Source organism: Misgurnus anguillicaudatus, chromosome 6 (genome assembly GCF_027580225.2).
Source record: "Misgurnus anguillicaudatus chromosome 6, ASM2758022v2, whole genome shotgun sequence".
Classification (NCBI taxonomy): domain Eukaryota; kingdom Metazoa; phylum Chordata; class Actinopteri; order Cypriniformes; family Cobitidae; genus Misgurnus; species Misgurnus anguillicaudatus.
The window spans coordinates 1542775-1570619 of record NC_073342.2 but is presented as its reverse complement, the minus strand read 5'-3'; the positions used below and the strand labels follow the sequence as shown (position 1 = coordinate 1570619).

Sequence of the window (27845 nt, the reverse complement as noted above, 5' to 3'; positions counted from 1 at the left end):
ATAAAAGAATACAACAGTATGAACCTGTATAGCTGGAATCAGCTTCAGATGAGATCAGATGTGTTTCAACAGTAGGCACTTTTAAATCTAGATTAAAAACACCATCGGTTTAACTTTGCATTTACTGAATGATTTAAAATAAAACAGTATAAAAGAATAAAACAGTATGAACCTTACCTGTTATAAAGGGAATGAAGCTTACGGTATGGTGCTTACCTGCAGAAATAAAGTACAAAAAGAACACACAGAACTTCAATTTTCAACCTGTTTGTGATTACCACACAATCCCGTCACCTGGCTGTGGTCTTCATTTGGTGAACGGTTCTTCACTCATAATTGACCTATACAAGAAATAGAGAAGAATATTAAGCAATTCTGCTCTTACATTTAGATGTGCCCCAAGAACACAGACACACCGGCTCCAAAATGTTGAAACAGTACATTTCTGTTATTTTAATGTGGCAAATGTGTCAGCTTTAAAAGAATCATACCTTACCTTTTAAACAGGATGCGCACTGCATTAAATACCTTTACTCCCAGCATAAGCAAGCAATTTTCAAAATGCTTTAAAAGTAAATGGTGATTATTTTACTTGTTTGCCTGTTTTTGACTACCATAGAATCCTGTCGCCTGGATTCCAACCTATCATTTTCAGGCTTGTAAAGCAAATAATGAAATACATTATCATTGACTTCCATAGTAGGAAAAAAAATATTTTGGAAGTATCGTGATAAATGATGAAGAAAATATTTTGAAAAATGATGGTTAGCACACAGTCGATGGTACCTATTAAATTTCATCATATTTTTTTATTCCTACTATGGAAGTCAATGGTCACTATCTGCTGTGGGTTTACCATCATTCCTCAAAATATCTTCTTTTGTGTTAATCAGAAAAAACGAACGCATACAGGTTTAAAACAACACGAGGATGAGTAAATGATGACAGAATTATCATTATTATAAATTGAAATATTTTCTTACTGCAAGTCATTTAGGTAATCAAGAAAATACTTTACCCGTTGTCTTTGCAAGTTAAACAAATACAGCTTTGCTTCCAGGTCTGTCGACGTTGCTGTGGTTTTTCGACAGCTGTAGTATGAAGGGTAGCGAATGAATGAATACATTGCACAAAAAATCCTTTTTAACTATGCAAATATCTAAAAAGTCTTAAAATAAGATGCATTATTTTGATGAGCAAAAGGACATAAGAAAATAAGCCTAGCCTTTCGGGAGAAAAAACATAAAATTTAAGTGAATTTGGGCTTAAAACAAGCAAATAAATCTGCCAAAGGGGTTAGAAACAAATCTAGATTTAAACACCTAATTCAAGAAAAATTGTCTTAGCCCATTGGCAGATTTGTTGGCTTGTTTTAATGTACATTCATGTACAATATTTCGTTTTGTCTTGTATTTCTAAGCATTTTGTACTGCCCAACGTTGTCTAGGTTGTTTAACGGTTGTCATTTTCTTTTAAAAGCTTTATAATTTATTAGTTTGGATGATTGCCATTCCTGAGAACCGCTTACATTGTAAGTAAAAGAATCATCTAAGCATTATTTTGTTGAATGTCTCTTAGACATGTAGCTGTTTGATTGTGGTTCTATTTAATGGCCAGTCTATACTTGGGGAACGGTCAAACGTCTATTAGATTTTCACTGACAGCCCAAATTAAGCCTTGTTTTAGCCTAGACACATATTCGCGGTCTATTAGAAGTTATGTAGTCGTTTAATAGCCGCTTTTTGATGACCAATGCGTTCTTGTGCCGTGGTTAGGCGTCTCTTGGATTTTCCGTAAAAAGACAAACGAATCTATTTTTAACACAAAGGCCAGGGGAGAGCGCGAACGCAGTCCCCCACTATCAGAAATTTTGCAGTCGAGATTCCCACATTTGGGGAATTCGCAAAGGGTCAGCACAACCGGAGTGCAATGGCTGAGCCTCGCCCTGGGTGAACCACCTTCATGATCATGGTATCTCCCCTGCCAGGTAAGTATGAGCAACAGCCTTTGAGGCCAGACGGCCGCATCTTCCTGTGACCGATCGCATCGACGGCGCCCCCGAAGGCCGTCCGACTACCATTTCATTACTGTGTGTGACCAGGTGGAAAGGCGCACGAAGCCAGGTCTGAAACCAAATATTCTTCGAGATCTACCCATTTTCCGTTTCCAGCCCGGTTAAACCGTGCAGAGAGAAAAACGTGAAACAATTTAAATCAAATGGATTTAAATAGCGCATTTCAATATATCGTTTCGTTATTACAAAGTAACTTTACGTGGAATAGAAACAAAGAAATGTACAGAGCAATCGAGAAACAACGAAAGCATAGCAATTTTAGAACGTGGATAAATAAAAACACAAGGGCTCAATGACTTACCCGTTGTCGTTGTGAGTTAAACAAATACAGCTATGCTTCCAGATCTGCCGACGTTGCTGTGGTTCTTCGACAGCTGTAGTACAGTGAAAAAAAAGTTTTCAGGTGTTTTGAACATCCCAATCTGTCTCGTTCGCTTTTTCAGCTGTGTCGATGATGTTTAAGTCGTCATCGTGTCACCTCCAAAATACGAATGCATACAGGTTGAAAACAACACGAGGATGAATAAATGATGACAGAGTTATCATTATAAATTAAAATATTTTCTTACTGCAAGTCATTTAGGTAATCAAGAAAATACTTTACCCGTTGTCTTAAACAAATACAGCTATGCTTCCAGGCGTGTCGACGTTGCTGTGGTTTTTCGACCGCTGTAGTATGAAGGGTAGTGGAAAAAAAGTTTTCAGGTGTTTTTAACATCCCAAACTGTCTCGTACGATTTTCTTGCGCCTTCAGCTGTGTCGAGGCTGTTTAATTCGTCCTGGTATCACCTCCGCAAACTGTAAGGAAAATAATTAAATACATTACAAAAACATTTCGTTATCAGCGTGTTCATTTCCATGCAAGCTTTTCGTTAAACCAATAATGCCAACGAATACACAGCACTTTTAAAACACACGAATTAAAAAACACTCTGTCATTCACGCACAAAAGAAACAAATTCTGTTTTTTACCTAACTTATTTGTCCCCGAGAAGGGGAGCGCACCGTTCATGGAAACACTGCAATACCACGTCGATGCATGGAGTGGAAGGAGCAAGCTCCGCTTCCATTTCCGAAGGTCAAAAATCCATTTAACGTATAGTCCCCGGGTAGGAGACGTATCAGACATTAAACTGATAAGAACAGATACTACACTTGATCTTAGCCAAAAGGCCGAGAAGCGATACCGCAATAGACGCAGCCAAAGGGGAGCCGGCGAAGGCGCTGGCTTTCGGGGTGGAGGCTAGCGGGCATTTAACTCTAATATGAAGTAGTATGTAATATGAAGGGTAGAGTGAAAAAAAAGTGTTAAAGTGTTTTAAACATCCAAATCTGTTCGTTTACTTTGTATTTTTTTCCTGTTTTCGAGTAAAAAAGAATTCTTAAATCGAGATGCATTTTCTTAAGCAAAGTGGCTTAGATTTTAAGTCTTGTTTACTGAAATAAATTCTAAAATGTAATAGGTTAAGGCCTAAATCAAGTAAAAATATATGCCAGTGGTTTAAGGGAAATAAACCTAAATTGAGTTTATTATTGCATTAAGTTGGAACAGAAATTAAGTTTATTTTTCTTACCCCACCGGCAGATATTTTTACTTGTTTTAAATATAAACCTGTTGCTTTTTAGAATTTATTTCAATTATTACAACACATAATATCTTAAGCCACTTTGCTTAACAAGTAAATGCATCTCGATTTAAGAATGGTCAGATATTTACTAGAAAACAAGACAAAAACTTCCAAACATGAATTTACAGACGGCTGGAAATTTTAAACAAAATAACTAGACATACCTATTCGGGTCTGCTCCCGTTTGCTGTGATGAAGGGGGTCTTAGTCCAAAGCACATTTTGAGGAATACTTACACATTTTACTTCTTATTTCTTTAGAATGAATTATTATTTATTTTCAATTACAAAGTATGCGATCTGATTTTCTATTTATTTATTTATTTAGCTTGTTGCACATTTGATTTGTTGCCGCATCATTCCGTGTTAATGTATTTCAATGTATTTGTTTATAAGCAAAAAGTGCGTTATTATAATTCATTATATAGCTGCGAAATATATAAAAGTATTCCCAGCAAACACAAAACGTTTTTATAACGTTTTTGTATTTGCTGGGTTGGCATCACTTTCTTTAGCTCACACAAAATTCTACCAAAAAACAGCATATCATTTTCTACTAAATAACTGCATACACTGTGGATTAAAAATGTCCGGAATGCGAACCTGGTAAAACCCAGGTAAAAAAAGCAAATAAAAAATAAACCATTTTGATTTAGCAAAAGTTTACAAATAAATGCACTCCCTGTACACAACAAGCACGTCTCGTTACCATTCATATTTTGCGTGATTTAAGTTTCGTCGCATACATTTTGGAATAAAATAAGGCTTTTAATGTATGCAGACTTCATTCTCCATTAAGGGCTTATCAATCATAATGAACGCTGTTAACTATTCTCATTGAATGGTCTAAATCCAATGCTGGTAAAGAAATCAAATGTCCATTTAAACGCAACAAGCAAACAGCTATGCTTCCAGGTCTGTCGACGTTGCTGTGGTTTTTCGACAGCTGTAATATGAAGGGTAGAGTGAAAAAAGTGTTTAAGTGTTTTAAACATCCAAATCTGTTCGTTTACTTGCTACTTTTTTCCTGTTTTCGAGTAAAAAAATAATTCTTAAATCGAGATGCATTTTCTTGTTAAGCAAAGTGGCTTAGATTTTAAGTCTTGTTTACTGAAATCAATTCTAAAATGTAATAGGTTAAGGCCTAAATCAAGTAAAAATATATGCCAGTGGGTTAAGGGAAATAAACCTAAATTGAGTTTATTATTGAATTAAGTTGAAACTGAAATTAAGTTTATTTTTCTTACCCCGCCGGCAGATATTTTTACTTGTTTTAAATATAAACCTGTTGATTTTTGTAATTTATTTCAATTATTACAATACATAACATCTTAAGCCACTTTGCGTAACAAGTAAATGCATCTCGATTTAAGAATTGTCAGATATTTACTAGAAAACAAGACAATAACAGCAAGACAGACCTTAATTTACTTTTTTCTTCCAAACATGAATTTACAGACGGCTGGAAATTTTAAATAAAACAACTAGACATACCTATTCGGGTCTGCTCCCGTTTGCTGTGATGAACGGGGTCTTGGTCCAAAGCACATTTTGAGGAATACTTACACATTTTACTTCTTATTTCTTTAGAATTAATTATTATTTATTTTCAATTACAAAGTATGCGATCTGATTTTCTAATCGCGGTGTGTTTTATTCCTCGTTTGCTTGCATGGATTTGCTTTATTTATTTTGCTTGTTGCATTTAAATGCACATTTGATTTGTTGCCGCATTATCCTGTGTTAATGTATTTCAACGTGCTCATAAACAAAAAGTGCGTTATTATAACCAATTATATAGCTGTGAAATATATAAAAGTATTCCCAAAAACCCAGGTAAAAAAGTAAAATAAAAAATAAACCATTTTGATTTAGCAAAAGTTTACAAATAAATGCACTCCCTGTACACAACAAGCACGTCTGGTTACCATTCATGTTTTGCATGATTTAAGTCTCGTCGCATACATGTTTGCGTAAGGATTTGATATTTATTTTTTGTGGAAGTTTATTAAACTAAAAGGCTTTGTATTTTTGCTCCGTGAGCCGCTTGGACGCTGTTTAAATAGTCATCGGGAGTTAACTGTATTTTGCTGTCCTGCAGTTTTTTTCTTTCTTTACGTGTGTATATAAGTGTATGTACCATTTATATAACTATTTCCACATGTAATATCTGAGCGGTGGTTTTTGAGACTTAAACAGAAGGCGAGAGTATGTTTGTGTGTTTTGGTTTATTTTTGGTTCGTCACTGCTTTTAAGAACTATGCACTGATTTGCTGTGTGGTTTGTCCCTTCTGTTAAAAAGTGGATTTAATCTAGTCTCTCCAATTGTGGGTAAATAACCGGTGGGCCGTAAATTTTATCTTTTAAATATTTTTAAGCACTTTCTGTAAAAAATAAATTTGTACTATTTTTGGAGAGTCACGTCTCTGTCTTTAATCCCATCCGAACCAGCAGGGTCCTTTTCATATTTTTGTAACTTTTTTGTTTGTTTATTTTTTCTCTTGGGTTCAATCTATTTTCCTGTGTGAATAAATAACCCAGGTGACCTAGTCGGTTCCTTTTCATACCTTTAACCAAAGGTTACACATGCAAGCAAACGAGGAATAACACATACGATTAGATCATCACGTCACATACTTTGGAATTAATAAGAAACAATTATTCAGTCTAAAGAAATGAGAAGTAAAACGTGTATGTACTTCTTCAAATGGGCACACTTTGGACAACGACCCCCGTCATTACAGTAAAATGTTTTCCCTACTTCCGGTCAAAGCCGCCATTTTGTGAAATGGGCATATAGGCGACGCTGGAGCATGCCGCCATTGTCTCTGTTCAACAAAACAATTGTGTTTATATATAGATCTATTCGATTTTTTTTTCGATTTCAATCACCGAATACAAGGTACAACACGATGCCATCTGGCCCTTCTCTCTGGTTTATGTTTGTAAGGAAAATAGAGGGCGAAATTCCATTTCAGTCAAACATTCCTTCGTGCCACGCTGCTTTTTTTCTTTGAACGAAAAAAAAAACCCGTGTGCTCCGCCTATACAATTCGTTTTCCTGTTTATGATTATTTTATGCTTAAAACAAGCAAATAAATCTGCCTAAAGGGTAAGAAAAAAAGTCGTGAACTTTTCCCATAAATACTATTTCAAGAAAAACTGTCCTACCCCACTGGCCGATTTTTTGCTTGTTTAAATTCACTTCGATTGCATATATAAAAATATTGTCTACAAACTAGATCACCGGGCAGATGTTTATCTTTTTAGTATCCACCGAAGACACATGCGAACCTGCATATGGGCCAAACTTTTCCACAATACACATTCGTTGTGTGCACGCGCCATTGTCTTTGTTCAACGCGACAGCGTGCTCCGCCTAAATAATTTGACCCATTTTAACATGGGTTTGTTTCTCGTTGTTGTTTTTTCTTTGAAAACAATCTATATAGCGCTCTCCACAATCGTTTTGGTGTTAGCTTTACGTGGAATAGAAACACACAAAAGTACTGAGCGAACGAGAAACATATTATAGAACGCGCAACATCATATAGATCACGGATTGGAAACCAAACTGGCAACCACGCACAAAAGAAGCAAACTCTGGTTTTAAACTCACCTTATTTGTGCCCGGAAAGCACCCGAGTCGATGAACGGAGTGGACGGAGCAAGCCTCGCTTCCATTTCCGAAGGTCCAAAATCCATTTAAACTTGTAGTCCCCGGTGTCCACTTGTTCTTGTCCAAAAAGCCGAGAAGCGATACCGCAATGGGAGCCGGAGAAGGCGCTGGCTGTCGGGATGGAGGTTAACGGGTCAGAGGTCTGGCACTGAAGGTCTGGGTCCATTCCTCACCGTGTGCATTTCACTCTATACGTGTAAAAAACATACAAATACATAAAATACATACAGAAACAGTTATCACTTACACAAAAAGAACATGAAGGTAAAGCTTCAGTTAATTTGCTTGCTGATTGCTTTTTGCATGCACATAAAAAACTGAACAAAACTGATATACTAAACAAAATAGGCCCTAAAATTGAGGAACACCAGTTGTATAGCTATTTTTTAAATATGAAATAAGACAATAAATTACAAATAACATTTGAATGCCTGCAGCTTGTTCATGTCCACTCCACAAAAAAAAAACAGTGTGACCCTTCTATTTGGTTTCAAGTTTGAAAGTTTCGAACCTATGCAACACTCTTAAGACAAATGCTCCTAAAAAGTACCAAATAAGGGTTCCTCAGCATGTAACCACAGCAGAACCCGTTTTTTGGTACTATATGGAAACTTTTTATAAGGTTCTATAAAGAATCTTGCCTTGAAAAGTGCTCGCCTCAATGGTGCTATAAAAAAACATTAATTTATCAGCTGTCAGGAGTGACATTTTTGTTACTTATCCACTTTTTAATGTATAACACTTGATAAAGATTATTTATTGTCAATTCTTCACATGTTTCAAGCATACAAAGCAATCGAAATACAAGGTGCATCAGCATTCAGTTAATATGCCACCTGGAGCTGGAATCAGCTTTCAGAAGAGATCAGATGTGTTTCAACGGTAGACACTTTTAAATCTAGATGAAAAACACGACGGTTTAACTTTGCATTTACTGAATGATTTAAAACAGTACGAATGAAACAGTATAAAAGAATACAACAGTATGAACCTGTAGCTGGAATCAGCTTTCGGATGAGATCAGATGTGTTTCAACAGTAGGCACTTTTAAACCTAGATTAAAAACACATCAGTTTAACTTTGCATTTACTGAATGATTTAAAACAGTACGAATGAAACAGTATAAAAGAATACAACAGTATGAACCTGTAGCTGGAATCAGCTTTCAAATGAGATCAGATGTGTTTCAACAGTGGGCACTTTTAAACCTAGATTAAAGACACATCGATTTAACTTTGCATTTACTGAAGAATATAAAACAGTACGAATAAAACAGTATAAAAGAATACAACAGTATGATCGGTTTAACTTTGCATTTACTGAATGATTTAAAACAGTACGAATAAAACAGTATAAAAGAATACAACAGTATGAACCTGTAGCTGGAATCAGCTTTCAGATGAGATCAGATGTGTTTCAACAGTAGGCACTTTTAAATCTAGATTTAAAGACACATCGGTTTAACTTTGCATTTACTGAAGAATTTGAAACAGTACGAATGAAACAGTATAAAAGAATACAACAGTATAAACCTGTAGCTGGAATCAGCTTTCAGATGAGATCAGATGTGTTTCAACAGTAGGCACTTTTAAATCTAGATTAAAGACACAACGGTTTAACTTTGCATTTACTGAATAAACAGTACGAATAAAACATTATAAAAGAATACAACAGTATGATCGGTTTAACTTTGCATTTACTGAATGATTTAAAACAGAACGAATAAAACAGTATAAAAGAATACAACAGTATGAACCTGTAGCTGGAATCAGCTTTCAAATGAGATCAGATGTGTTTCAACAGAAGACACTTTTGAATCTAGATTAAAAACACATCGGTTTAACTTTGCATTTACTGAATGATTTAAAACAGTACGAATAAAACAGTATAAAAGAATACAACAGTATGATCGGTTTAACTTTGCATTTACTGAATGATTTAAAACAGTACGAATAAAACAGTATAAAAGAATACAACAGTATGATCGGTTTAACTTTGCATTTACTGAATGATTTAAAACAGTACGAATAAAACAGTATAAAAGAATACAACAGTATGAACCTGTATAGCTGGAATCAGCTTCAGATGAGATCAGATGTGTTTCAACAGTAGGCACTTTTAAATCTAGATTAAAAACACCATCGGTTTAACTTTGCATTTACTGAATGATTTAAAATAAAACAGTATAAAAGAATAAAACAGTATGAACCTTGCCTGTTATAAAGGGAATGAAGCTTACGGTATGGTGCTTACCTGCAGAAATAAAGTACAAAAAGAACACACAGAACTTCAATTTTCAACCTGTTTGTGATTACCACACAATCCCGTCACCTGGCTGTGGTCTTCATTTGGTGAACGGTTCTTCACTCATAATTGACCTATACAAGAAATAGAGAAGAATATTAAGCAATTCTGCTCTTACATTTAGATGTGCCCCAAGAACACAGACACACCGGCTCCAAAATGTTGAAACAGTACATTTCTGTTATTTTAATGTGGCAAATGTGTCAGCTTTAAAAGAATCATACCTTACCTTTTAAACAGGATGCGCACTGCATTAAATACCTTTACTCCCAGCATAAGCAAGCAATTTTCAAAATGCTTTAAAAGTAAATGGTGATTATTTTACTTGTTTGCCTGTTTTTGACTACCATAGAATCCTGTCGCCTGGATTCCAACCTATCATTTTCAGGCTTGTAAAGCAAATAATGAAATACATTATCATTGACTTCCATAGTAGGAAAAAAATATTTTGGAAGTATCGTGATAAATGATGAAGAAAATATTTTGAAAAATGATGGTTAGCACACAGTCGATGGTACCTATTAAATTTCATCATATTTTTTTATTCCTACTATGGAAGTCAATGGTCACTATCTGCTGTGGGTTTACCATCATTCCTCAAAATATCTTCTTTTGTGTTAATCAGAAAAAACGAACGCATACAGGTTTAAAACAACACGAGGATGAGTAAATGATGACAGAATTATCATTATTATAAATTGAAATATTTTCTTACTGCAAGTCATTTAGGTAATCAAGAAAATACTTTACCCGTTGTCTTTGCAAGTTAAACAAATACAGCTTTGCTTCCAGGTCTGTCGACGTTGCTGTGGTTTTTCGACAGCTGTAGTATGAAGGGTAGCGAATGAATGAATACATTGCACAAAAAATCCTTTTTAACTATGCAAATATCTAAAAAGTCTTAAAATAAGATGCATTATTTTGATGAGCAAAAGGACATAAGAAAATAAGCCTAGCCTTTCGGGAGAAAAAACATAAAATTTAAGTGAATTTGGGCTTAAAACAAGCAAATAAATCTGCCAAAGGGGTTAGAAACAAATCTAGATTTAAACACCTAATTCAAGAAAAATTGTCTTAGCCCATTGGCAGATTTGTTGGCTTGTTTTAATGTACATTCATGTACAATATTTCGTTTTGTCTTGTATTTCTAAGCATTTTGTACTGCCCAACGTTGTCTAGGTTGTTTAACGGTTGTCATTTTCTTTTAAAAGCTTTATAATTTATTAGTTTGGATGATTGCCATTCCTGAGAACCGCTTACATTGTAAGTAAAAGAATCATCTAAGCATTATTTTGTTGAATGTCTCTTAGACATGTAGCTGTTTGATTGTGGTTCTATTTAATGGCCAGTCTATACTTGGGGAACGGTCAAACGTCTATTAGATTTTCACTGACAGCCCAAATTAAGCCTTGTTTTAGCCTAGACACATATTCGCGGTCTATTAGAAGTTATGTAGTCGTTTAATAGCCGCTTTTTGATGACCAATGCGTTCTTGTGCCGTGGTTAGGCGTCTCTTGGATTTTCCGTAAAAAGACAAACGAATCTATTTTTAACACAAAGGCCAGGGGAGAGCGCGAACGCAGTCCCCCACTATCAGAAATTTTGCAGTCGAGATTCCCACATTTGGGGAATTCGCAAAGGGTCAGCACAACCGGAGTGCAATGGCTGAGCCTCGCCCTGGGTGAACCACCTTCATGATCATGGTATCTCCCCTGCCAGGTAAGTATGAGCAACAGCCTTTGAGGCCAGACGGCCGCATCTTCCTGTGACCGATCGCATCGACGGCGCCCCCGAAGGCCGTCCGACTACCATTTCATTACTGTGTGTGACCAGGTGGAAAGGCGCACGAAGCCAGGTCTGAAACCAAATATTCTTCGAGATCTACCCATTTTCCGTTTCCAGCCCGGTTAAACCGTGCAGAGAGAAAAACGTGAAACAATTTAAATCAAATGGATTTAAATAGCGCATTTCAATATATCGTTTCGTTATTACAAAGTAACTTTACGTGGAATAGAAACAAAGAAATGTACAGAGCAATCGAGAAACAACGAAAGCATAGCAATTTTAGAACGTGGATAAATAAAAACACAAGGGCTCAATGACTTACCCGTTGTCGTTGTGAGTTAAACAAATACAGCTATGCTTCCAGATCTGCCGACGTTGCTGTGGTTCTTCGACAGCTGTAGTACAGTGAAAAAAAAGTTTTCAGGTGTTTTGAACATCCCAATCTGTCTCGTTCGCTTTTTCAGCTGTGTCGATGATGTTAGTCGTCATCGTGTCACCTCCAAAATACGAATGCATACAGGTTGAAAACAACACGAGGATGAATAAATGATGACAGAGTTATCATTATAAATTAAAATATTTTCTTACTGCAAGTCATTTAGGTAATCAAGAAAATACTTTACCCGTTGTCTTAAACAAATACAGCTATGCTTCCAGGCGTGTCGACGTTGCTGTGGTTCTTCGACCGCTGTAGTATGAAGGGTAGTGGAAAAAAAGTTTTCTGGTGTTTTTAACGTCCCAAACTGTCTCGTACGATTTTCTTGCGCCTTCAGCTGTGTCGAGGCTGTTTAATTCGTCCTGGTATCACCTCCGCAAACTGTAAGGAAAATAATTAAATACATTACAAAAACATTTCGTTATCAGCGTGTTCATTTCCATGCAAGCTTTTCGTTAAACCAATAATGCCAACGAATACACAGCACTTTTAAAACACACGAATTAAAAAACACTCTGTCATTCACGCACAAAAGAAACAAATTCTGTTTTTTACCTAACTTATTTGTCCCCGAGAAGGGGAGCGCACCGTTCATGGAAACACTGCAATACCACGTCGATGCATGGAGTGGAAGGAGCAAGCTCCGCTTCCATTTCCGAAGGTCAAAAATCCATTTAACGTATAGTCCCCGGGTAGGAGACGTATCAGACATTAAACTGATAAGAACAGATACTACACTTGATCTTAGCCAAAAGGCCGAGAAGCGATACCGCAATAGACGCAGCCAAAGGGGAGCCGGCGAAGGCGCTGGCTTTCGGGGTGGAGGCTAGCGGGCATTTAACTCTAATATGAAGTAGTATGTAATATGAAGGGTAGAGTGAAAAAAAAGTGTTAAAGTGTTTTAAACATCCAAATCTGTTCGTTTACTTTGTATTTTTTTCCTGTTTTCGAGTAAAAAAGAATTCTTAAATCGAGATGCATTTTCTTAAGCAAAGTGGCTTAGATTTTAAGTCTTGTTTACTGAAATAAATTCTAAAATGTAATAGGTTAAGGCCTAAATCAAGTAAAAATATATGCCAGTGGTTTAAGGGAAATAAACCTAAATTGAGTTTATTATTGCATTAAGTTGGAACAGAAATTAAGTTTATTTTTCTTACCCCACCGGCAGATATTTTTACTTGTTTTAAATATAAACCTGTTGCTTTTTAGAATTTATTTCAATTATTACAACACATAATATCTTAAGCCACTTTGCTTAACAAGTAAATGCATCTCGATTTAAGAATGGTCAGATATTTACTAGAAAACAAGACAAAAACTTCCAAACATGAATTTACAGACGGCTGGAAATTTTAAACAAAATAACTAGACATACCTATTCGGGTCTGCTCCCGTTTGCTGTGATGAAGGGGGTCTTAGTCCAAAGCACATTTTGAGGAATACTTACACATTTTACTTCTTATTTCTTTAGAATGAATTATTATTTATTTTCAATTACAAAGTATGCGATCTGATTTTCTATTTATTTATTTATTTAGCTTGTTGCACATTTGATTTGTTGCCGCATCATTCCGTGTTAATGTATTTCAATGTATTTGTTTATAAGCAAAAAGTGCGTTATTATAATTCATTATATAGCTGCGAAATATATAAAAGTATTCCCAGCAAACACAAAACGTTTTTATAACGTTTTTGTATTTGCTGGGTTGGCATCACTTTCTTTAGCTCACACAAAATTCTACCAAAAAACAGCATATCATTTTCTACTAAATAACTGCATACACTGTGGATTAAAAATGTCCGGAATGCGAACCTGGTAAAACCCAGGTAAAAAAAGCAAATAAAAAATAAACCATTTTGATTTAGCAAAAGTTTACAAATAAATGCACTCCCTGTACACAACAAGCACGTCTCGTTACCATTCATATTTTGCGTGATTTAAGTTTCGTCGCATACATTTTGGAATAAAATAAGGCTTTTAATGTATGCAGACTTCATTCTCCATTAAGGGCTTATCAATCATAATGAACGCTGTTAACTATTCTCATTGAATGGTCTAAATCCAATGCTGGTAAAGAAATCAAATGTCCATTTAAACGCAACAAGCAAACAGCTATGCTTCCAGGTCTGTCGACGTTGCTGTGGTTTTTCGACAGCTGTAATATGAAGGGTAGAGTGAAAAAAGTGTTTAAGTGTTTTAAACATCCAAATCTGTTCGTTTACTTGCTACTTTTTTCCTGTTTTCGAGTAAAAAAATAATTCTTAAATCGAGATGCATTTTCTTGTTAAGCAAAGTGGCTTAGATTTTAAGTCTTGTTTACTGAAATCAATTCTAAAATGTAATAGGTTAAGGCCTAAATCAAGTAAAAATATATGCCAGTGGGTTAAGGGAAATAAACCTAAATTGAGTTTATTATTGAATTAAGTTGAAACTGAAATTAAGTTTATTTTTCTTACCCCGCCGGCAGATATTTTTACTTGTTTTAAATATAAACCTGTTGATTTTTGTAATTTATTTCAATTATTACAATACATAACATCTTAAGCCACTTTGCGTAACAAGTAAATGCATCTCGATTTAAGAATTGTCAGATATTTACTAGAAAACAAGACAATAACAGCAAGACAGACCTTAATTTACTTTTTTCTTCCAAACATGAATTTACAGACGGCTGGAAATTTTAAATAAAACAACTAGACATACCTATTCGGGTCTGCTCCCGTTTGCTGTGATGAACGGGGTCTTGGTCCAAAGCACATTTTGAGGAATACTTACACATTTTACTTCTTATTTCTTTAGAATTAATTATTATTTATTTTCAATTACAAAGTATGCGATCTGATTTTCTAATCGCGGTGTGTTTTATTCCTCGTTTGCTTGCATGGATTTGCTTTATTTATTTTGCTTGTTGCATTTAAATGCACATTTGATTTGTTGCCGCATTATCCTGTGTTAATGTATTTCAACGTGCTCATAAACAAAAAGTGCGTTATTATAACCAATTATATAGCTGTGAAATATATAAAAGTATTCCCAAAAACCCAGGTAAAAAAGTAAAATAAAAAATAAACCATTTTGATTTAGCAAAAGTTTACAAATAAATGCACTCCCTGTACACAACAAGCACGTCTGGTTACCATTCATGTTTTGCATGATTTAAGTCTCGTCGCATACATGTTTGCGTAAGGATTTGATATTTATTTTTTGTGGAAGTTTATTAAACTAAAAGGCTTTGTATTTTTGCTCCGTGAGCCGCTTGGACGCTGTTTAAATAGTCATCGGGAGTTAACTGTATTTTGCTGTCCTGCAGTTTTTTTCTTTCTTTACGTGTGTATATAAGTGTATGTACCATTTATATAACTATTTCCACATGTAATATCTGAGCGGTGGTTTTTGAGACTTAAACAGAAGGCGAGAGTATGTTTGTGTGTTTTGGTTTATTTTTGGTTCGTCACTGCTTTTAAGAACTATGCACTGATTTGCTGTGTGGTTTGTCCCTTCTGTTAAAAAGTGGATTTAATCTAGTCTCTCCAATTGTGGGTAAATAACCGGTGGGCCGTAAATTTTATCTTTTAAATATTTTTAAGCACTTTCTGTAAAAAATAAATTTGTACTATTTTTGGAGAGTCACGTCTCTGTCTTTAATCCCATCCGAACCAGCAGGGTCCTTTTCATATTTTTGTAACTTTTTTGTTTGTTTATTTTTTCTCTTGGGTTCAATCTATTTTCCTGTGTGAATAAATAACCCAGGTGACCTAGTCGGTTCCTTTTCATACCTTTAACCAAAGGTTACACATGCAAGCAAACGAGGAATAACACATACGATTAGATCATCACGTCACATACTTTGGAATTAATAAGAAACAATTATTCAGTCTAAAGAAATGAGAAGTAAAACGTGTATGTACTTCTTCAAATGGGCACACTTTGGACAACGACCCCCGTCATTACAGTAAAATGTTTTCCCTACTTCCGGTCAAAGCCGCCATTTTGTGAAATGGGCATATAGGCGACGCTGGAGCATGCCGCCATTGTCTCTGTTCAACAAAACAATTGTGTTTATATATAGATCTATTCGATTTTTTTTCGATTTCAATCACCGAATACAAGGTACAACACGATGCCATCTGGCCCTTCTCTCTGGTTTATGTTTGTAAGGAAAATAGAGGGCGAAATTCCATTTCAGTCAAACATTCCTTCGTGCCACGCTGCTTTTTTTCTTTGAACGAAAAAAAAACCCGTGTGCTCCGCCTATATTAGATTTTCACTGACAGCCCAAATTAAGCCTTGTTTTAGCCTAGACACATATTCGCGGTCTATTAGAAGTTATGTAGTCGTTTAATAGCCGCTTTTTGATGACCAATGCGTTCTTGTGCCGTGGTTAGGCGTCTCTTGGATTTTCCGTAAAAAGACAAACGAATCTATTTTTAACACAAAGGCCAGGGGAGAGCGCGAACGCAGTCCCCCACTATCAGAAATTTTGCAGTCGAGATTCCCACATTTGGGGAATTCGCAAAGGGTCAGCACAACCGGAGTGCAATGGCTGAGCCTCGCCCTGGGTGAACCACCTTCATGATCATGGTATCTCCCCTGCCAGGTAAGTATGAGCAACAGCCTTTGAGGCCAGACGGCCGCATCTTCCTGTGACCGATCGCATCGACGGCGCCCCCGAAGGCCGTCCGACTACCATTTCATTACTGTGTGTGACCAGGTGGAAAGGCGCACGAAGCCAGGTCTGAAACCAAATATTCTTCGAGATCTACCCATTTTCCGTTTCCAGCCCGGTTAAACCGTGCAGAGAGAAAAACGTGAAACAATTTAAATCAAATGGATTTAAATAGCGCATTTCAATATATCGTTTCGTTATTACAAAGTAACTTTACGTGGAATAGAAACAAAGAAATGTACAGAGCAATCGAGAAACAACGAAAGCATAGCAATTTTAGAACGTGGATAAATAAAAACACAAGGGCTCAATGACTTACCCGTTGTCGTTGTGAGTTAAACAAATACAGCTATGCTTCCAGATCTGCCGACGTTGCTGTGGTTCTTCGACAGCTGTAGTACAGTGAAAAAAAAGTTTTCAGGTGTTTTGAACATCCCAATCTGTCTCGTTCGCTTTTTCAGCTGTGTCGATGATGTTTAAGTCGTCATCGTGTCACCTCCAAAATACGAATGCATACAGGTTGAAAACAACACGAGGATGAATAAATGATGACAGAGTTATCATTATAAATTAAAATATTTTCTTACTGCAAGTCATTTAGGTAATCAAGAAAATACTTTACCCGTTGTCTTAAACAAATACAGCTATGCTTCCAGGCGTGTCGACGTTGCTGTGGTTTTTCGACCGCTGTAGTATGAAGGGTAGTGGAAAAAAAGTTTTCAGGTGTTTTTAACATCCCAAACTGTCTCGTACGATTTTCTTGCGCCTTCAGCTGTGTCGAGGCTGTTTAATTCGTCCTGGTATCACCTCCGCAAACTGTAAGGAAAATAATTAAATACATTACAAAAACATTTCGTTATCAGCGTGTTCATTTCCATGCAAGCTTTTCGTTAAACCAATAATGCCAACGAATACACAGCACTTTTAAAACACACGAATTAAAAAACACTCTGTCATTCACGCACAAAAGAAACAAATTCTGTTTTTTACCTAACTTATTTGTCCCCGAGAAGGGGAGCGCACCGTTCATGGAAACACTGCAATACCACGTCGATGCATGGAGTGGAAGGAGCAAGCTCCGCTTCCATTTCCGAAGGTCAAAAATCCATTTAACGTATAGTCCCCGGGTAGGAGACGTATCAGACATTAAACTGATAAGAACAGATACTACACTTGATCTTAGCCAAAAGGCCGAGAAGCGATACCGCAATAGACGCAGCCAAAGGGGAGCCGGCGAAGGCGCTGGCTTTCGGGGTGGAGGCTAGCGGGCATTTAACTCTAATATGAAGTAGTATGTAATATGAAGGGTAGAGTGAAAAAAAAGTGTTAAAGTGTTTTAAACATCCAAATCTGTTCGTTTACTTTGTATTTTTTTCCTGTTTTCGAGTAAAAAAGAATTCTTAAATCGAGATGCATTTTCTTAAGCAAAGTGGCTTAGATTTTAAGTCTTGTTTACTGAAATAAATTCTAAAATGTAATAGGTTAAGGCCTAAATCAAGTAAAAATATATGCCAGTGGTTTAAGGGAAATAAACCTAAATTGAGTTTATTATTGCATTAAGTTGGAACAGAAATTAAGTTTATTTTTCTTACCCCACCGGCAGATATTTTTACTTGTTTTAAATATAAACCTGTTGCTTTTTAGAATTTATTTCAATTATTACAACACATAATATCTTAAGCCACTTTGCTTAACAAGTAAATGCATCTCGATTTAAGAATGGTCAGATATTTACTAGAAAACAAGACAAAAACTTCCAAACATGAATTTACAGACGGCTGGAAATTTTAAACAAAATAACTAGACATACCTATTCGGGTCTGCTCCCGTTTGCTGTGATGAAGGGGGTCTTAGTCCAAAGCACATTTTGAGGAATACTTACACATTTTACTTCTTATTTCTTTAGAATGAATTATTATTTATTTTCAATTACAAAGTATGCGATCTGATTTTCTATTTATTTATTTATTTAGCTTGTTGCACATTTGATTTGTTGCCGCATCATTCCGTGTTAATGTATTTCAATGTATTTGTTTATAAGCAAAAAGTGCGTTATTATAATTCATTATATAGCTGCGAAATATATAAAAGTATTCCCAGCAAACACAAAACGTTTTTATAACGTTTTTGTATTTGCTGGGTTGGCATCACTTTCTTTAGCTCACACAAAATTCTACCAAAAAACAGCATATCATTTTCTACTAAATAACTGCATACACTGTGGATTAAAAATGTCCGGAATGCGAACCTGGTAAAACCCAGGTAAAAAAAGCAAATAAAAAATAAACCATTTTGATTTAGCAAAAGTTTACAAATAAATGCACTCCCTGTACACAACAAGCACGTCTCGTTACCATTCATATTTTGCGTGATTTAAGTTTCGTCGCATACATTTTGGAATAAAATAAGGCTTTTAATGTATGCAGACTTCATTCTCCATTAAGGGCTTATCAATCATAATGAACGCTGTTAACTATTCTCATTGAATGGTCTAAATCCAATGCTGGTAAAGAAATCAAATGTCCATTTAAACGCAACAAGCAAACAGCTATGCTTCCAGGTCTGTCGACGTTGCTGTGGTTTTTCGACAGCTGTAATATGAAGGGTAGAGTGAAAAAAGTGTTTAAGTGTTTTAAACATCCAAATCTGTTCGTTTACTTGCTACTTTTTTCCTGTTTTCGAGTAAAAAAATAATTCTTAAATCGAGATGCATTTTCTTGTTAAGCAAAGTGGCTTAGATTTTAAGTCTTGTTTACTGAAATCAATTCTAAAATGTAATAGGTTAAGGCCTAAATCAAGTAAAAATATATGCCAGTGGGTTAAGGGAAATAAACCTAAATTGAGTTTATTATTGAATTAAGTTGAAACTGAAATTAAGTTTATTTTTCTTACCCCGCCGGCAGATATTTTTACTTGTTTTAAATATAAACCTGTTGATTTTTGTAATTTATTTCAATTATTACAATACATAACATCTTAAGCCACTTTGCGTAACAAGTAAATGCATCTCGATTTAAGAATTGTCAGATATTTACTAGAAAACAAGACAATAACAGCAAGACAGACCTTAATTTACTTTTTTCTTCCAAACATGAATTTACAGACGGCTGGAAATTTTAAATAAAACAACTAGACATACCTATTCGGGTCTGCTCCCGTTTGCTGTGATGAACGGGGTCTTGGTCCAAAGCACATTTTGAGGAATACTTACACATTTTACTTCTTATTTCTTTAGAATTAATTATTATTTATTTTCAATTACAAAGTATGCGATCTGATTTTCTAATCGCGGTGTGTTTTATTCCTCGTTTGCTTGCATGGATTTGCTTTATTTATTTTGCTTGTTGCATTTAAATGCACATTTGATTTGTTGCCGCATTATCCTGTGTTAATGTATTTCAACGTGCTCATAAACAAAAAGTGCGTTATTATAACCAATTATATAGCTGTGAAATATATAAAAGTATTCCCAAAAACCCAGGTAAAAAAGTAAAATAAAAAATAAACCATTTTGATTTAGCAAAAGTTTACAAATAAATGCACTCCCTGTACACAACAAGCACGTCTGGTTACCATTCATGTTTTGCATGATTTAAGTCTCGTCGCATACATGTTTGCGTAAGGATTTGATATTTATTTTTTGTGGAAGTTTATTAAACTAAAAGGCTTTGTATTTTTGCTCCGTGAGCCGCTTGGACGCTGTTTAAATAGTCATCGGGAGTTAACTGTATTTTGCTGTCCTGCAGTTTTTTTCTTTCTTTACGTGTGTATATAAGTGTATGTACCATTTATATAACTATTTCCACATGTAATATCTGAGCGGTGGTTTTTGAGACTTAAACAGAAGGCGAGAGTATGTTTGTGTGTTTTGGTTTATTTTTGGTTCGTCACTGCTTTTAAGAACTATGCACTGATTTGCTGTGTGGTTTGTCCCTTCTGTTAAAAAGTGGATTTAATCTAGTCTCTCCAATTGTGGGTAAATAACCGGTGGGCCGTAAATTTTATCTTTTAAATATTTTTAAGCACTTTCTGTAAAAAATAAATTTGTACTATTTTTGGAGAGTCACGTCTCTGTCTTTAATCCCATCCGAACCAGCAGGGTCCTTTTCATATTTTTGTAACTTTTTTGTTTGTTTATTTTTTCTCTTGGGTTCAATCTATTTTCCTGTGTGAATAAATAACCCAGGTGACCTAGTCGGTTCCTTTTCATACCTTTAACCAAAGGTTACACATGCAAGCAAACGAGGAATAACACATACGATTAGATCATCACGTCACATACTTTGGAATTAATAAGAAACAATTATTCAGTCTAAAGAAATGAGAAGTAAAACGTGTATGTACTTCTTCAAATGGGCACACTTTGGACAACGACCCCCGTCATTACAGTAAAATGTTTTCCCTACTTCCGGTCAAAGCCGCCATTTTGTGAAATGGGCATATAGGCGACGCTGGAGCATGCCGCCATTGTCTCTGTTCAACAAAACAATTGTGTTTATATATAGATCTATTCGATTTTTTTTCGATTTCAATCACCGAATACAAGGTACAACACGATGCCATCTGGCCCTTCTCTCTGGTTTATGTTTGTAAGGAAAATAGAGGGCGAAATTCCATTTCAGTCAAACATTCCTTCGTGCCACGCTGCTTTTTTTCTTTGAACGAAAAAAAAACCCGTGTGCTCCGCCTATACAATTCGTTTTCCTGTTTATGATTATTTTATGCTTAAAACAAGCAAATAAATCTGCCTAAAGGGTAAGAAAAAAAGTCGTGAACTTTTCCCATAAATACTATTTCAAGAAAAACTGTCCTACCCCACTGGCCGATTTTTTGCTTGTTTAAATTCACTTCGATTGCATATATAAAAATATTGTCTACAAACTAGATCACCGGGCAGATGTTTATCTTTTTAGTATCCACCGAAGACACATGCGAACCTGCATATGGGCCAAACTTTTCCACAATACACATTCGTTGTGTGCACGCGCCATTGTCTTTGTTCAACGCGACAGCGTGCTCCGCCTAAATAATTTGACCCATTTTAACATGGGTTTGTTTCTCGTTGTTGTTTTTTCTTTGAAAACAATCTATATAGCGCTCTCCACAATCGTTTTGGTGTTAGCTTTACGTGGAATAGAAACACACAAAAGTACTGAGCGAACGAGAAACATATTATAGAACGCGCAACATCATATAGATCACGGATTGGAAACCAAACTGGCAACCACGCACAAAAGAAGCAAACTCTGGTTTTAAACTCACCTTATTTGTGCCCGGAAAGCGCCCGAGTCGATGAACGGAGTGGACGGAGCAAGCCTCGCTTCCATTTCCGAAGGTCAAAAATCCATTTAAACTTGTAGTCCCCGGTGTCCACTTGATCTTGTCCAAAAAGCCGAGAAGCGATACCGCAATGGGAGGCGGAGAAGGCGCTGGCTGTCGGGATGGAGGTTAACGGGTCAGAGGTCTGGCACTGAAGGTCTGGGTCCATTCCTCACCGTGTGCATTTCACTCTATACGTGTAAAAAACATACAAATACATAAAATACATACAGAAACAGTTATCACTTACACAAAAAGAACATGAAGGTAAAGCTTCAGTTAATTTGCTTGCTGATTGCTTTTTGCATGCACATAAAAAACTGAACAAAACTGATATACTAAACAAAATAGGCCCTAAAATTGAGGAACACCAGTTGTATAGCTATTTTTTAAATATGAAATAAGACAATAAATTACAAATAACATTTGAATGCCTGCAGCTTGTTCATGTCCACTCCACAAAAAAAAAACAGTGTGACCCTTCTATTTGGTTTCAAGTTTGAAAGTTTCGAACCTATGCAACACTCTTAAGACAAATGCTCCTAAAAAGTACCAAATAAGGGTTCCTCAGCATGTAACCACAGCAGAACCCGTTTTTTGGTACTATATGGAAACTTTTTATAAGGTTCTATAAAGAATCTTGCCTTGAAAAGTGCTCGCCTCAATGGTGCTATAAAAAAACATTAATTTATCAGCTGTCAGGAGTGACATTTTTGTTACTTATCCACTTTTTAATGTATAACACTTGATAAAGATTATTTATTGTCAATTCTTCACATGTTTCAAGCATACAAAGCAATCGAAATACAAGGTGCATCAGCATTCAGTTAATATGCCACCTGGAGCTGGAATCAGCTTTCAGAAGAGATCAGATGTGTTTCAACGGTAGACACTTTTAAATCTAGATGAAAAACACGACGGTTTAACTTTGCATTTACTGAATGATTTAAAACAGTACGAATGAAACAGTATAAAAGAATACAACAGTATGAACCTGTAGCTGGAATCAGCTTTCGGATGAGATCAGATGTGTTTCAACAGTAGGCACTTTTAAACCTAGATTAAAAACACATCAGTTTAACTTTGCATTTACTGAATGATTTAAAACAGTACGAATGAAACAGTATAAAAGAATACAACAGTATGAACCTGTAGCTGGAATCAGCTTTCAAATGAGATCAGATGTGTTTCAACAGTGGGCACTTTTAAACCTAGATTAAAGACACATCGATTTAACTTTGCATTTACTGAAGAATATAAAACAGTACGAATAAAACAGTATAAAAGAATACAACAGTATAAACCTGTAGCTGGAATCAGCTTTCAGATGAGATCAGATGTGTTTCAACAGTAGGCACTTTTAAATCTAGATTAAAGACACAACGGTTTAACTTTGCATTTACTGAATAAACAGTACGAATAAAACATTATAAAAGAATACAACAGTATGATCGGTTTAACTTTGCATTTACTGAATGATTTAAAACAGAACGAATAAAACAGTATAAAAGAATACAACAGTATGAACCTGTAGCTGGAATCAGCTTTCAAATGAGATCAGATGTGTTTCAACAGAAGACACTTTTGAATCTAGATTAAAAACACATCGGTTTAACTTTGCATTTACTGAATGATTTAAAACAGTACGAATAAAACAGTATAAAAGAATACAACAGTATGATCGGTTTAACTTTGCATTTACTGAATGATTTAAAACAGTACGAATAAAACAGTATAAAAGAATACAACAGTATGATCGGTTTAACTTTGCATTTACTGAATGATTTAAAACAGTACGAATAAAACAGTATAAAAGAATACAACAGTATGAACCTGTATAGCTGGAATCAGCTTCAGATGAGATCAGATGTGTTTCAACAGTAGGCACTTTTAAATCTAGATTAAAAACACCATCGGTTTAACTTTGCATTTACTGAATGATTTAAAATAAAACAGTATAAAAGAATAAAACAGTATGAACCTTGCCTGTTATAAAGGGAATGAAGCTTACGGTATGGTGCTTACCTGCAGAAATAAAGTACAAAAAGAACACACAGAACTTCAATTTTCAACCTGTTTGTGATTACCACACAATCCCGTCACCTGGCTGTGGTCTTCATTTGGTGAACGGTTCTTCACTCATAATTGACCTATACAAGAAATAGAGAAGAATATTAAGCAATTCTGCTCTTACATTTAGATGTGCCCCAAGAACACAGACACACCGGCTCCAAAATGTTGAAACAGTACATTTCTGTTATTTTAATGTGGCAAATGTGTCAGCTTTAAAAGAATCATACCTTACCTTTTAAACAGGATGCGCACTGCATTAAATACCTTTACTCCCAGCATAAGCAAGCAATTTTCAAAATGCTTTAAAAGTAAATGGTGATTATTTTACTTGTTTGCCTGTTTTTGACTACCATAGAATCCTGTCGCCTGGATTCCAACCTATCATTTTCAGGCTTGTAAAGCAAATAATGAAATACATTATCATTGACTTCCATAGTAGGAAAAAAATATTTTGGAAGTATCGTGATAAATGATGAAGAAAATATTTTGAAAAATGATGGTTAGCACACAGTCGATGGTACCTATTAAATTTCATCATATTTTTTTATTCCTACTATGGAAGTCAATGGTCACTATCTGCTGTGGGTTTACCATCATTCCTCAAAATATCTTCTTTTGTGTTAATCAGAAAAAACGAACGCATACAGGTTTAAAACAACACGAGGATGAGTAAATGATGACAGAATTATCATTATTATAAATTGAAATATTTTCTTACTGCAAGTCATTTAGGTAATCAAGAAAATACTTTACCCGTTGTCTTTGCAAGTTAAACAAATACAGCTTTGCTTCCAGGTCTGTCGACGTTGCTGTGGTTTTTCGACAGCTGTAGTATGAAGGGTAGCGAATGAATGAATACATTGCACAAAAAATCCTTTTTAACTATGCAAATATCTAAAAAGTCTTAAAATAAGATGCATTATTTTGATGAGCAAAAGGACATAAGAAAATAAGCCTAGCCTTTCGGGAGAAAAAACATAAAATTTAAGTGAATTTGGGCTTAAAACAAGCAAATAAATCTGCCAAAGGGGTTAGAAACAAATCTAGATTTAAACACCTAATTCAAGAAAAATTGTCTTAGCCCATTGGCAGATTTGTTGGCTTGTTTTAATGTACATTCATGTACAATATTTCGTTTTGTCTTGTATTTCTAAGCATTTTGTACTGCCCAACGTTGTCTAGGTTGTTTAACGGTTGTCATTTTCTTTTAAAAGCTTTATAATTTATTAGTTTGGATGATTGCCATTCCTGAGAACCGCTTACATTGTAAGTAAAAGAATCATCTAAGCATTATTTTGTTGAATGTCTCTTAGACATGTAGCTGTTTGATTGTGGTTCTATTTAATGGCCAGTCTATACTTGGGGAACGGTCAAACGTCTATTAGATTTTCACTGACAGCCCAAATTAAGCCTTGTTTTAGCCTAGACACATATTCGCGGTCTATTAGAAGTTATGTAGTCGTTTAATAGCCGCTTTTTGATGACCAATGCGTTCTTGTGCCGTGGTTAGGCGTCTCTTGGATTTTCCGTAAAAAGACAAACGAATCTATTTTTAACACAAAGGCCAGGGGAGAGCGCGAACGCAGTCCCCCACTATCAGAAATTTTGCAGTCGAGATTCCCACATTTGGGGAATTCGCAAAGGGTCAGCACAACCGGAGTGCAATGGCTGAGCCTCGCCCTGGGTGAACCACCTTCATGATCATGGTATCTCCCCTGCCAGGTAAGTATGAGCAACAGCCTTTGAGGCCAGACGGCCGCATCTTCCTGTGACCGATCGCATCGACGGCGCCCCCGAAGGCCGTCCGACTACCATTTCATTACTGTGTGTGACCAGGTGGAAAGGCGCACGAAGCCAGGTCTGAAACCAAATATTCTTCGAGATCTACCCATTTTCCGTTTCCAGCCCGGTTAAACCGTGCAGAGAGAAAAACGTGAAACAATTTAAATCAAATGGATTTAAATAGCGCATTTCAATATATCGTTTCGTTATTACAAAGTAACTTTACGTGGAATAGAAACAAAGAAATGTACAGAGCAATCGAGAAACAACGAAAGCATAGCAATTTTAGAACGTGGATAAATAAAAACACAAGGGCTCAATGACTTACCCGTTGTCGTTGTGAGTTAAACAAATACAGCTATGCTTCCAGATCTGCCGACGTTGCTGTGGTTCTTCGACAGCTGTAGTACAGTGAAAAAAAAGTTTTCAGGTGTTTTGAACATCCCAATCTGTCTCGTTCGCTTTTTCAGCTGTGTCGATGATGTTTAAGTCGTCATCGTGTCACCTCCAAAATACGAATGCATACAGGTTGAAAACAACACGAGGATGAATAAATGATGACAGAGTTATCATTATAAATTAAAATATTTTCTTACTGCAAGTCATTTAGGTAATCAAGAAAATACTTTACCCGTTGTCTTAAACAAATACAGCTATGCTTCCAGGCGTGTCGACGTTGCTGTGGTTTTTCGACCGCTGTAGTATGAAGGGTAGTGGAAAAAAAGTTTTCAGGTGTTTTTAACATCCCAAACTGTCTCGTACGATTTTCTTGCGCCTTCAGCTGTGTCGAGGCTGTTTAATTCGTCCTGGTATCACCTCCGCAAACTGTAAGGAAAATAATTAAATACATTACAAAAACATTTCGTTATCAGCGTGTTCATTTCCATGCAAGCTTTTCGTTAAACCAATAATGCCAACGAATACACAGCACTTTTAAAACACACGAATTAAAAAACACTCTGTCATTCACGCACAAAAGAAACAAATTCTGTTTTTTACCTAACTTATTTGTCCCCGAGAAGGGGAGCGCACCGTTCATGGAAACACTGCAATACCACGTCGATGCATGGAGTGGAAGGAGCAAGCTCCGCTTCCATTTCCGAAGGTCAAAAATCCATTTAACGTATAGTCCCCGGGTAGGAGACGTATCAGACATTAAACTGATAAGAACAGATACTACACTTGATCTTAGCCAAAAGGCCGAGAAGCGATACCGCAATAGACGCAGCCAAAGGGGAGCCGGCGAAGGCGCTGGCTTTCGGGGTGGAGGCTAGCGGGCATTTAACTCTAATATGAAGTAGTATGTAATATGAAGGGTAGAGTGAAAAAAAAGTGTTAAAGTGTTTTAAACATCCAAATCTGTTCGTTTACTTTGTATTTTTTTCCTGTTTTCGAGTAAAAAAGAATTCTTAAATCGAGATGCATTTTCTTAAGCAAAGTGGCTTAGATTTTAAGTCTTGTTTACTGAAATAAATTCTAAAATGTAATAGGTTAAGGCCTAAATCAAGTAAAAATATATGCCAGTGGTTTAAGGGAAATAAACCTAAATTGAGTTTATTATTGCATTAAGTTGGAACAGAAATTAAGTTTATTTTTCTTACCCCACCGGCAGATATTTTTACTTGTTTTAAATATAAACCTGTTGCTTTTTAGAATTTATTTCAATTATTACAACACATAATATCTTAAGCCACTTTGCTTAACAAGTAAATGCATCTCGATTTAAGAATGGTCAGATATTTACTAGAAAACAAGACAAAAACTTCCAAACATGAATTTACAGACGGCTGGAAATTTTAAACAAAATAACTAGACATACCTATTCGGGTCTGCTCCCGTTTGCTGTGATGAAGGGGGTCTTAGTCCAAAGCACATTTTGAGGAATACTTACACATTTTACTTCTTATTTCTTTAGAATGAATTATTATTTATTTTCAATTACAAAGTATGCGATCTGATTTTCTATTTATTTATTTATTTAGCTTGTTGCACATTTGATTTGTTGCCGCATCATTCCGTGTTAATGTATTTCAATGTATTTGTTTATAAGCAAAAAGTGCGTTATTATAATTCATTATATAGCTGCGAAATATATAAAA

At 35.6% G+C, this 27845-nt stretch overlaps 8 non-coding genes and 1 pseudogene across 8 annotated transcripts; all 9 read right to left on the bottom strand.

Annotated features, from left to right (window-relative positions):
- Positions 1–1830: 1830 nt before the first annotated feature.
- LOC129435998 (U1 spliceosomal RNA) lies at positions 1831–1995 on the bottom strand. The gene has a single exon (XR_008641681.1). It is a non-coding gene; the product is annotated as a U1 spliceosomal RNA (small nuclear RNA).
- Positions 1996–3068: 1073 nt separating this feature from the next.
- Positions 3069–3259, bottom strand: LOC129436000 (U2 spliceosomal RNA). Its single transcript, XR_008641683.1, has one exon. It is a non-coding gene; the product is annotated as a U2 spliceosomal RNA (small nuclear RNA).
- Positions 3260–11246: 7987 nt separating this feature from the next.
- Positions 11247–11411, bottom strand: LOC141364573 (U1 spliceosomal RNA). The gene has a single exon (XR_012370284.1). It is a non-coding gene; the product is annotated as a U1 spliceosomal RNA (small nuclear RNA).
- A 1071-nt stretch (positions 11412–12482) lies between these two features.
- Positions 12483–12673, bottom strand: LOC141364433 (U2 spliceosomal RNA). The gene has a single exon (XR_012370153.1). It is a non-coding gene; the product is annotated as a U2 spliceosomal RNA (small nuclear RNA).
- Positions 12674–16346: 3673 nt separating this feature from the next.
- LOC141364562 (U1 spliceosomal RNA) lies at positions 16347–16511 on the bottom strand. The gene has a single exon (XR_012370273.1). It is a non-coding gene; the product is annotated as a U1 spliceosomal RNA (small nuclear RNA).
- Positions 16512–17584: 1073 nt separating this feature from the next.
- On the bottom strand, positions 17585–17775 carry LOC141364432 (U2 spliceosomal RNA). The gene has a single exon (XR_012370152.1). It is a non-coding gene; the product is annotated as a U2 spliceosomal RNA (small nuclear RNA).
- A 4048-nt stretch (positions 17776–21823) lies between these two features.
- LOC141364461 (U2 spliceosomal RNA) lies at positions 21824–21976 on the bottom strand (annotated as a pseudogene).
- Positions 21977–25529: 3553 nt separating this feature from the next.
- LOC141364554 (U1 spliceosomal RNA) lies at positions 25530–25694 on the bottom strand. The gene has a single exon (XR_012370265.1). It is a non-coding gene; the product is annotated as a U1 spliceosomal RNA (small nuclear RNA).
- Positions 25695–26767: 1073 nt separating this feature from the next.
- On the bottom strand, positions 26768–26958 carry LOC141364594 (U2 spliceosomal RNA). The gene has a single exon (XR_012370307.1). It is a non-coding gene; the product is annotated as a U2 spliceosomal RNA (small nuclear RNA).
- Between the last annotated feature and the right edge of the window lie 887 nt (positions 26959–27845).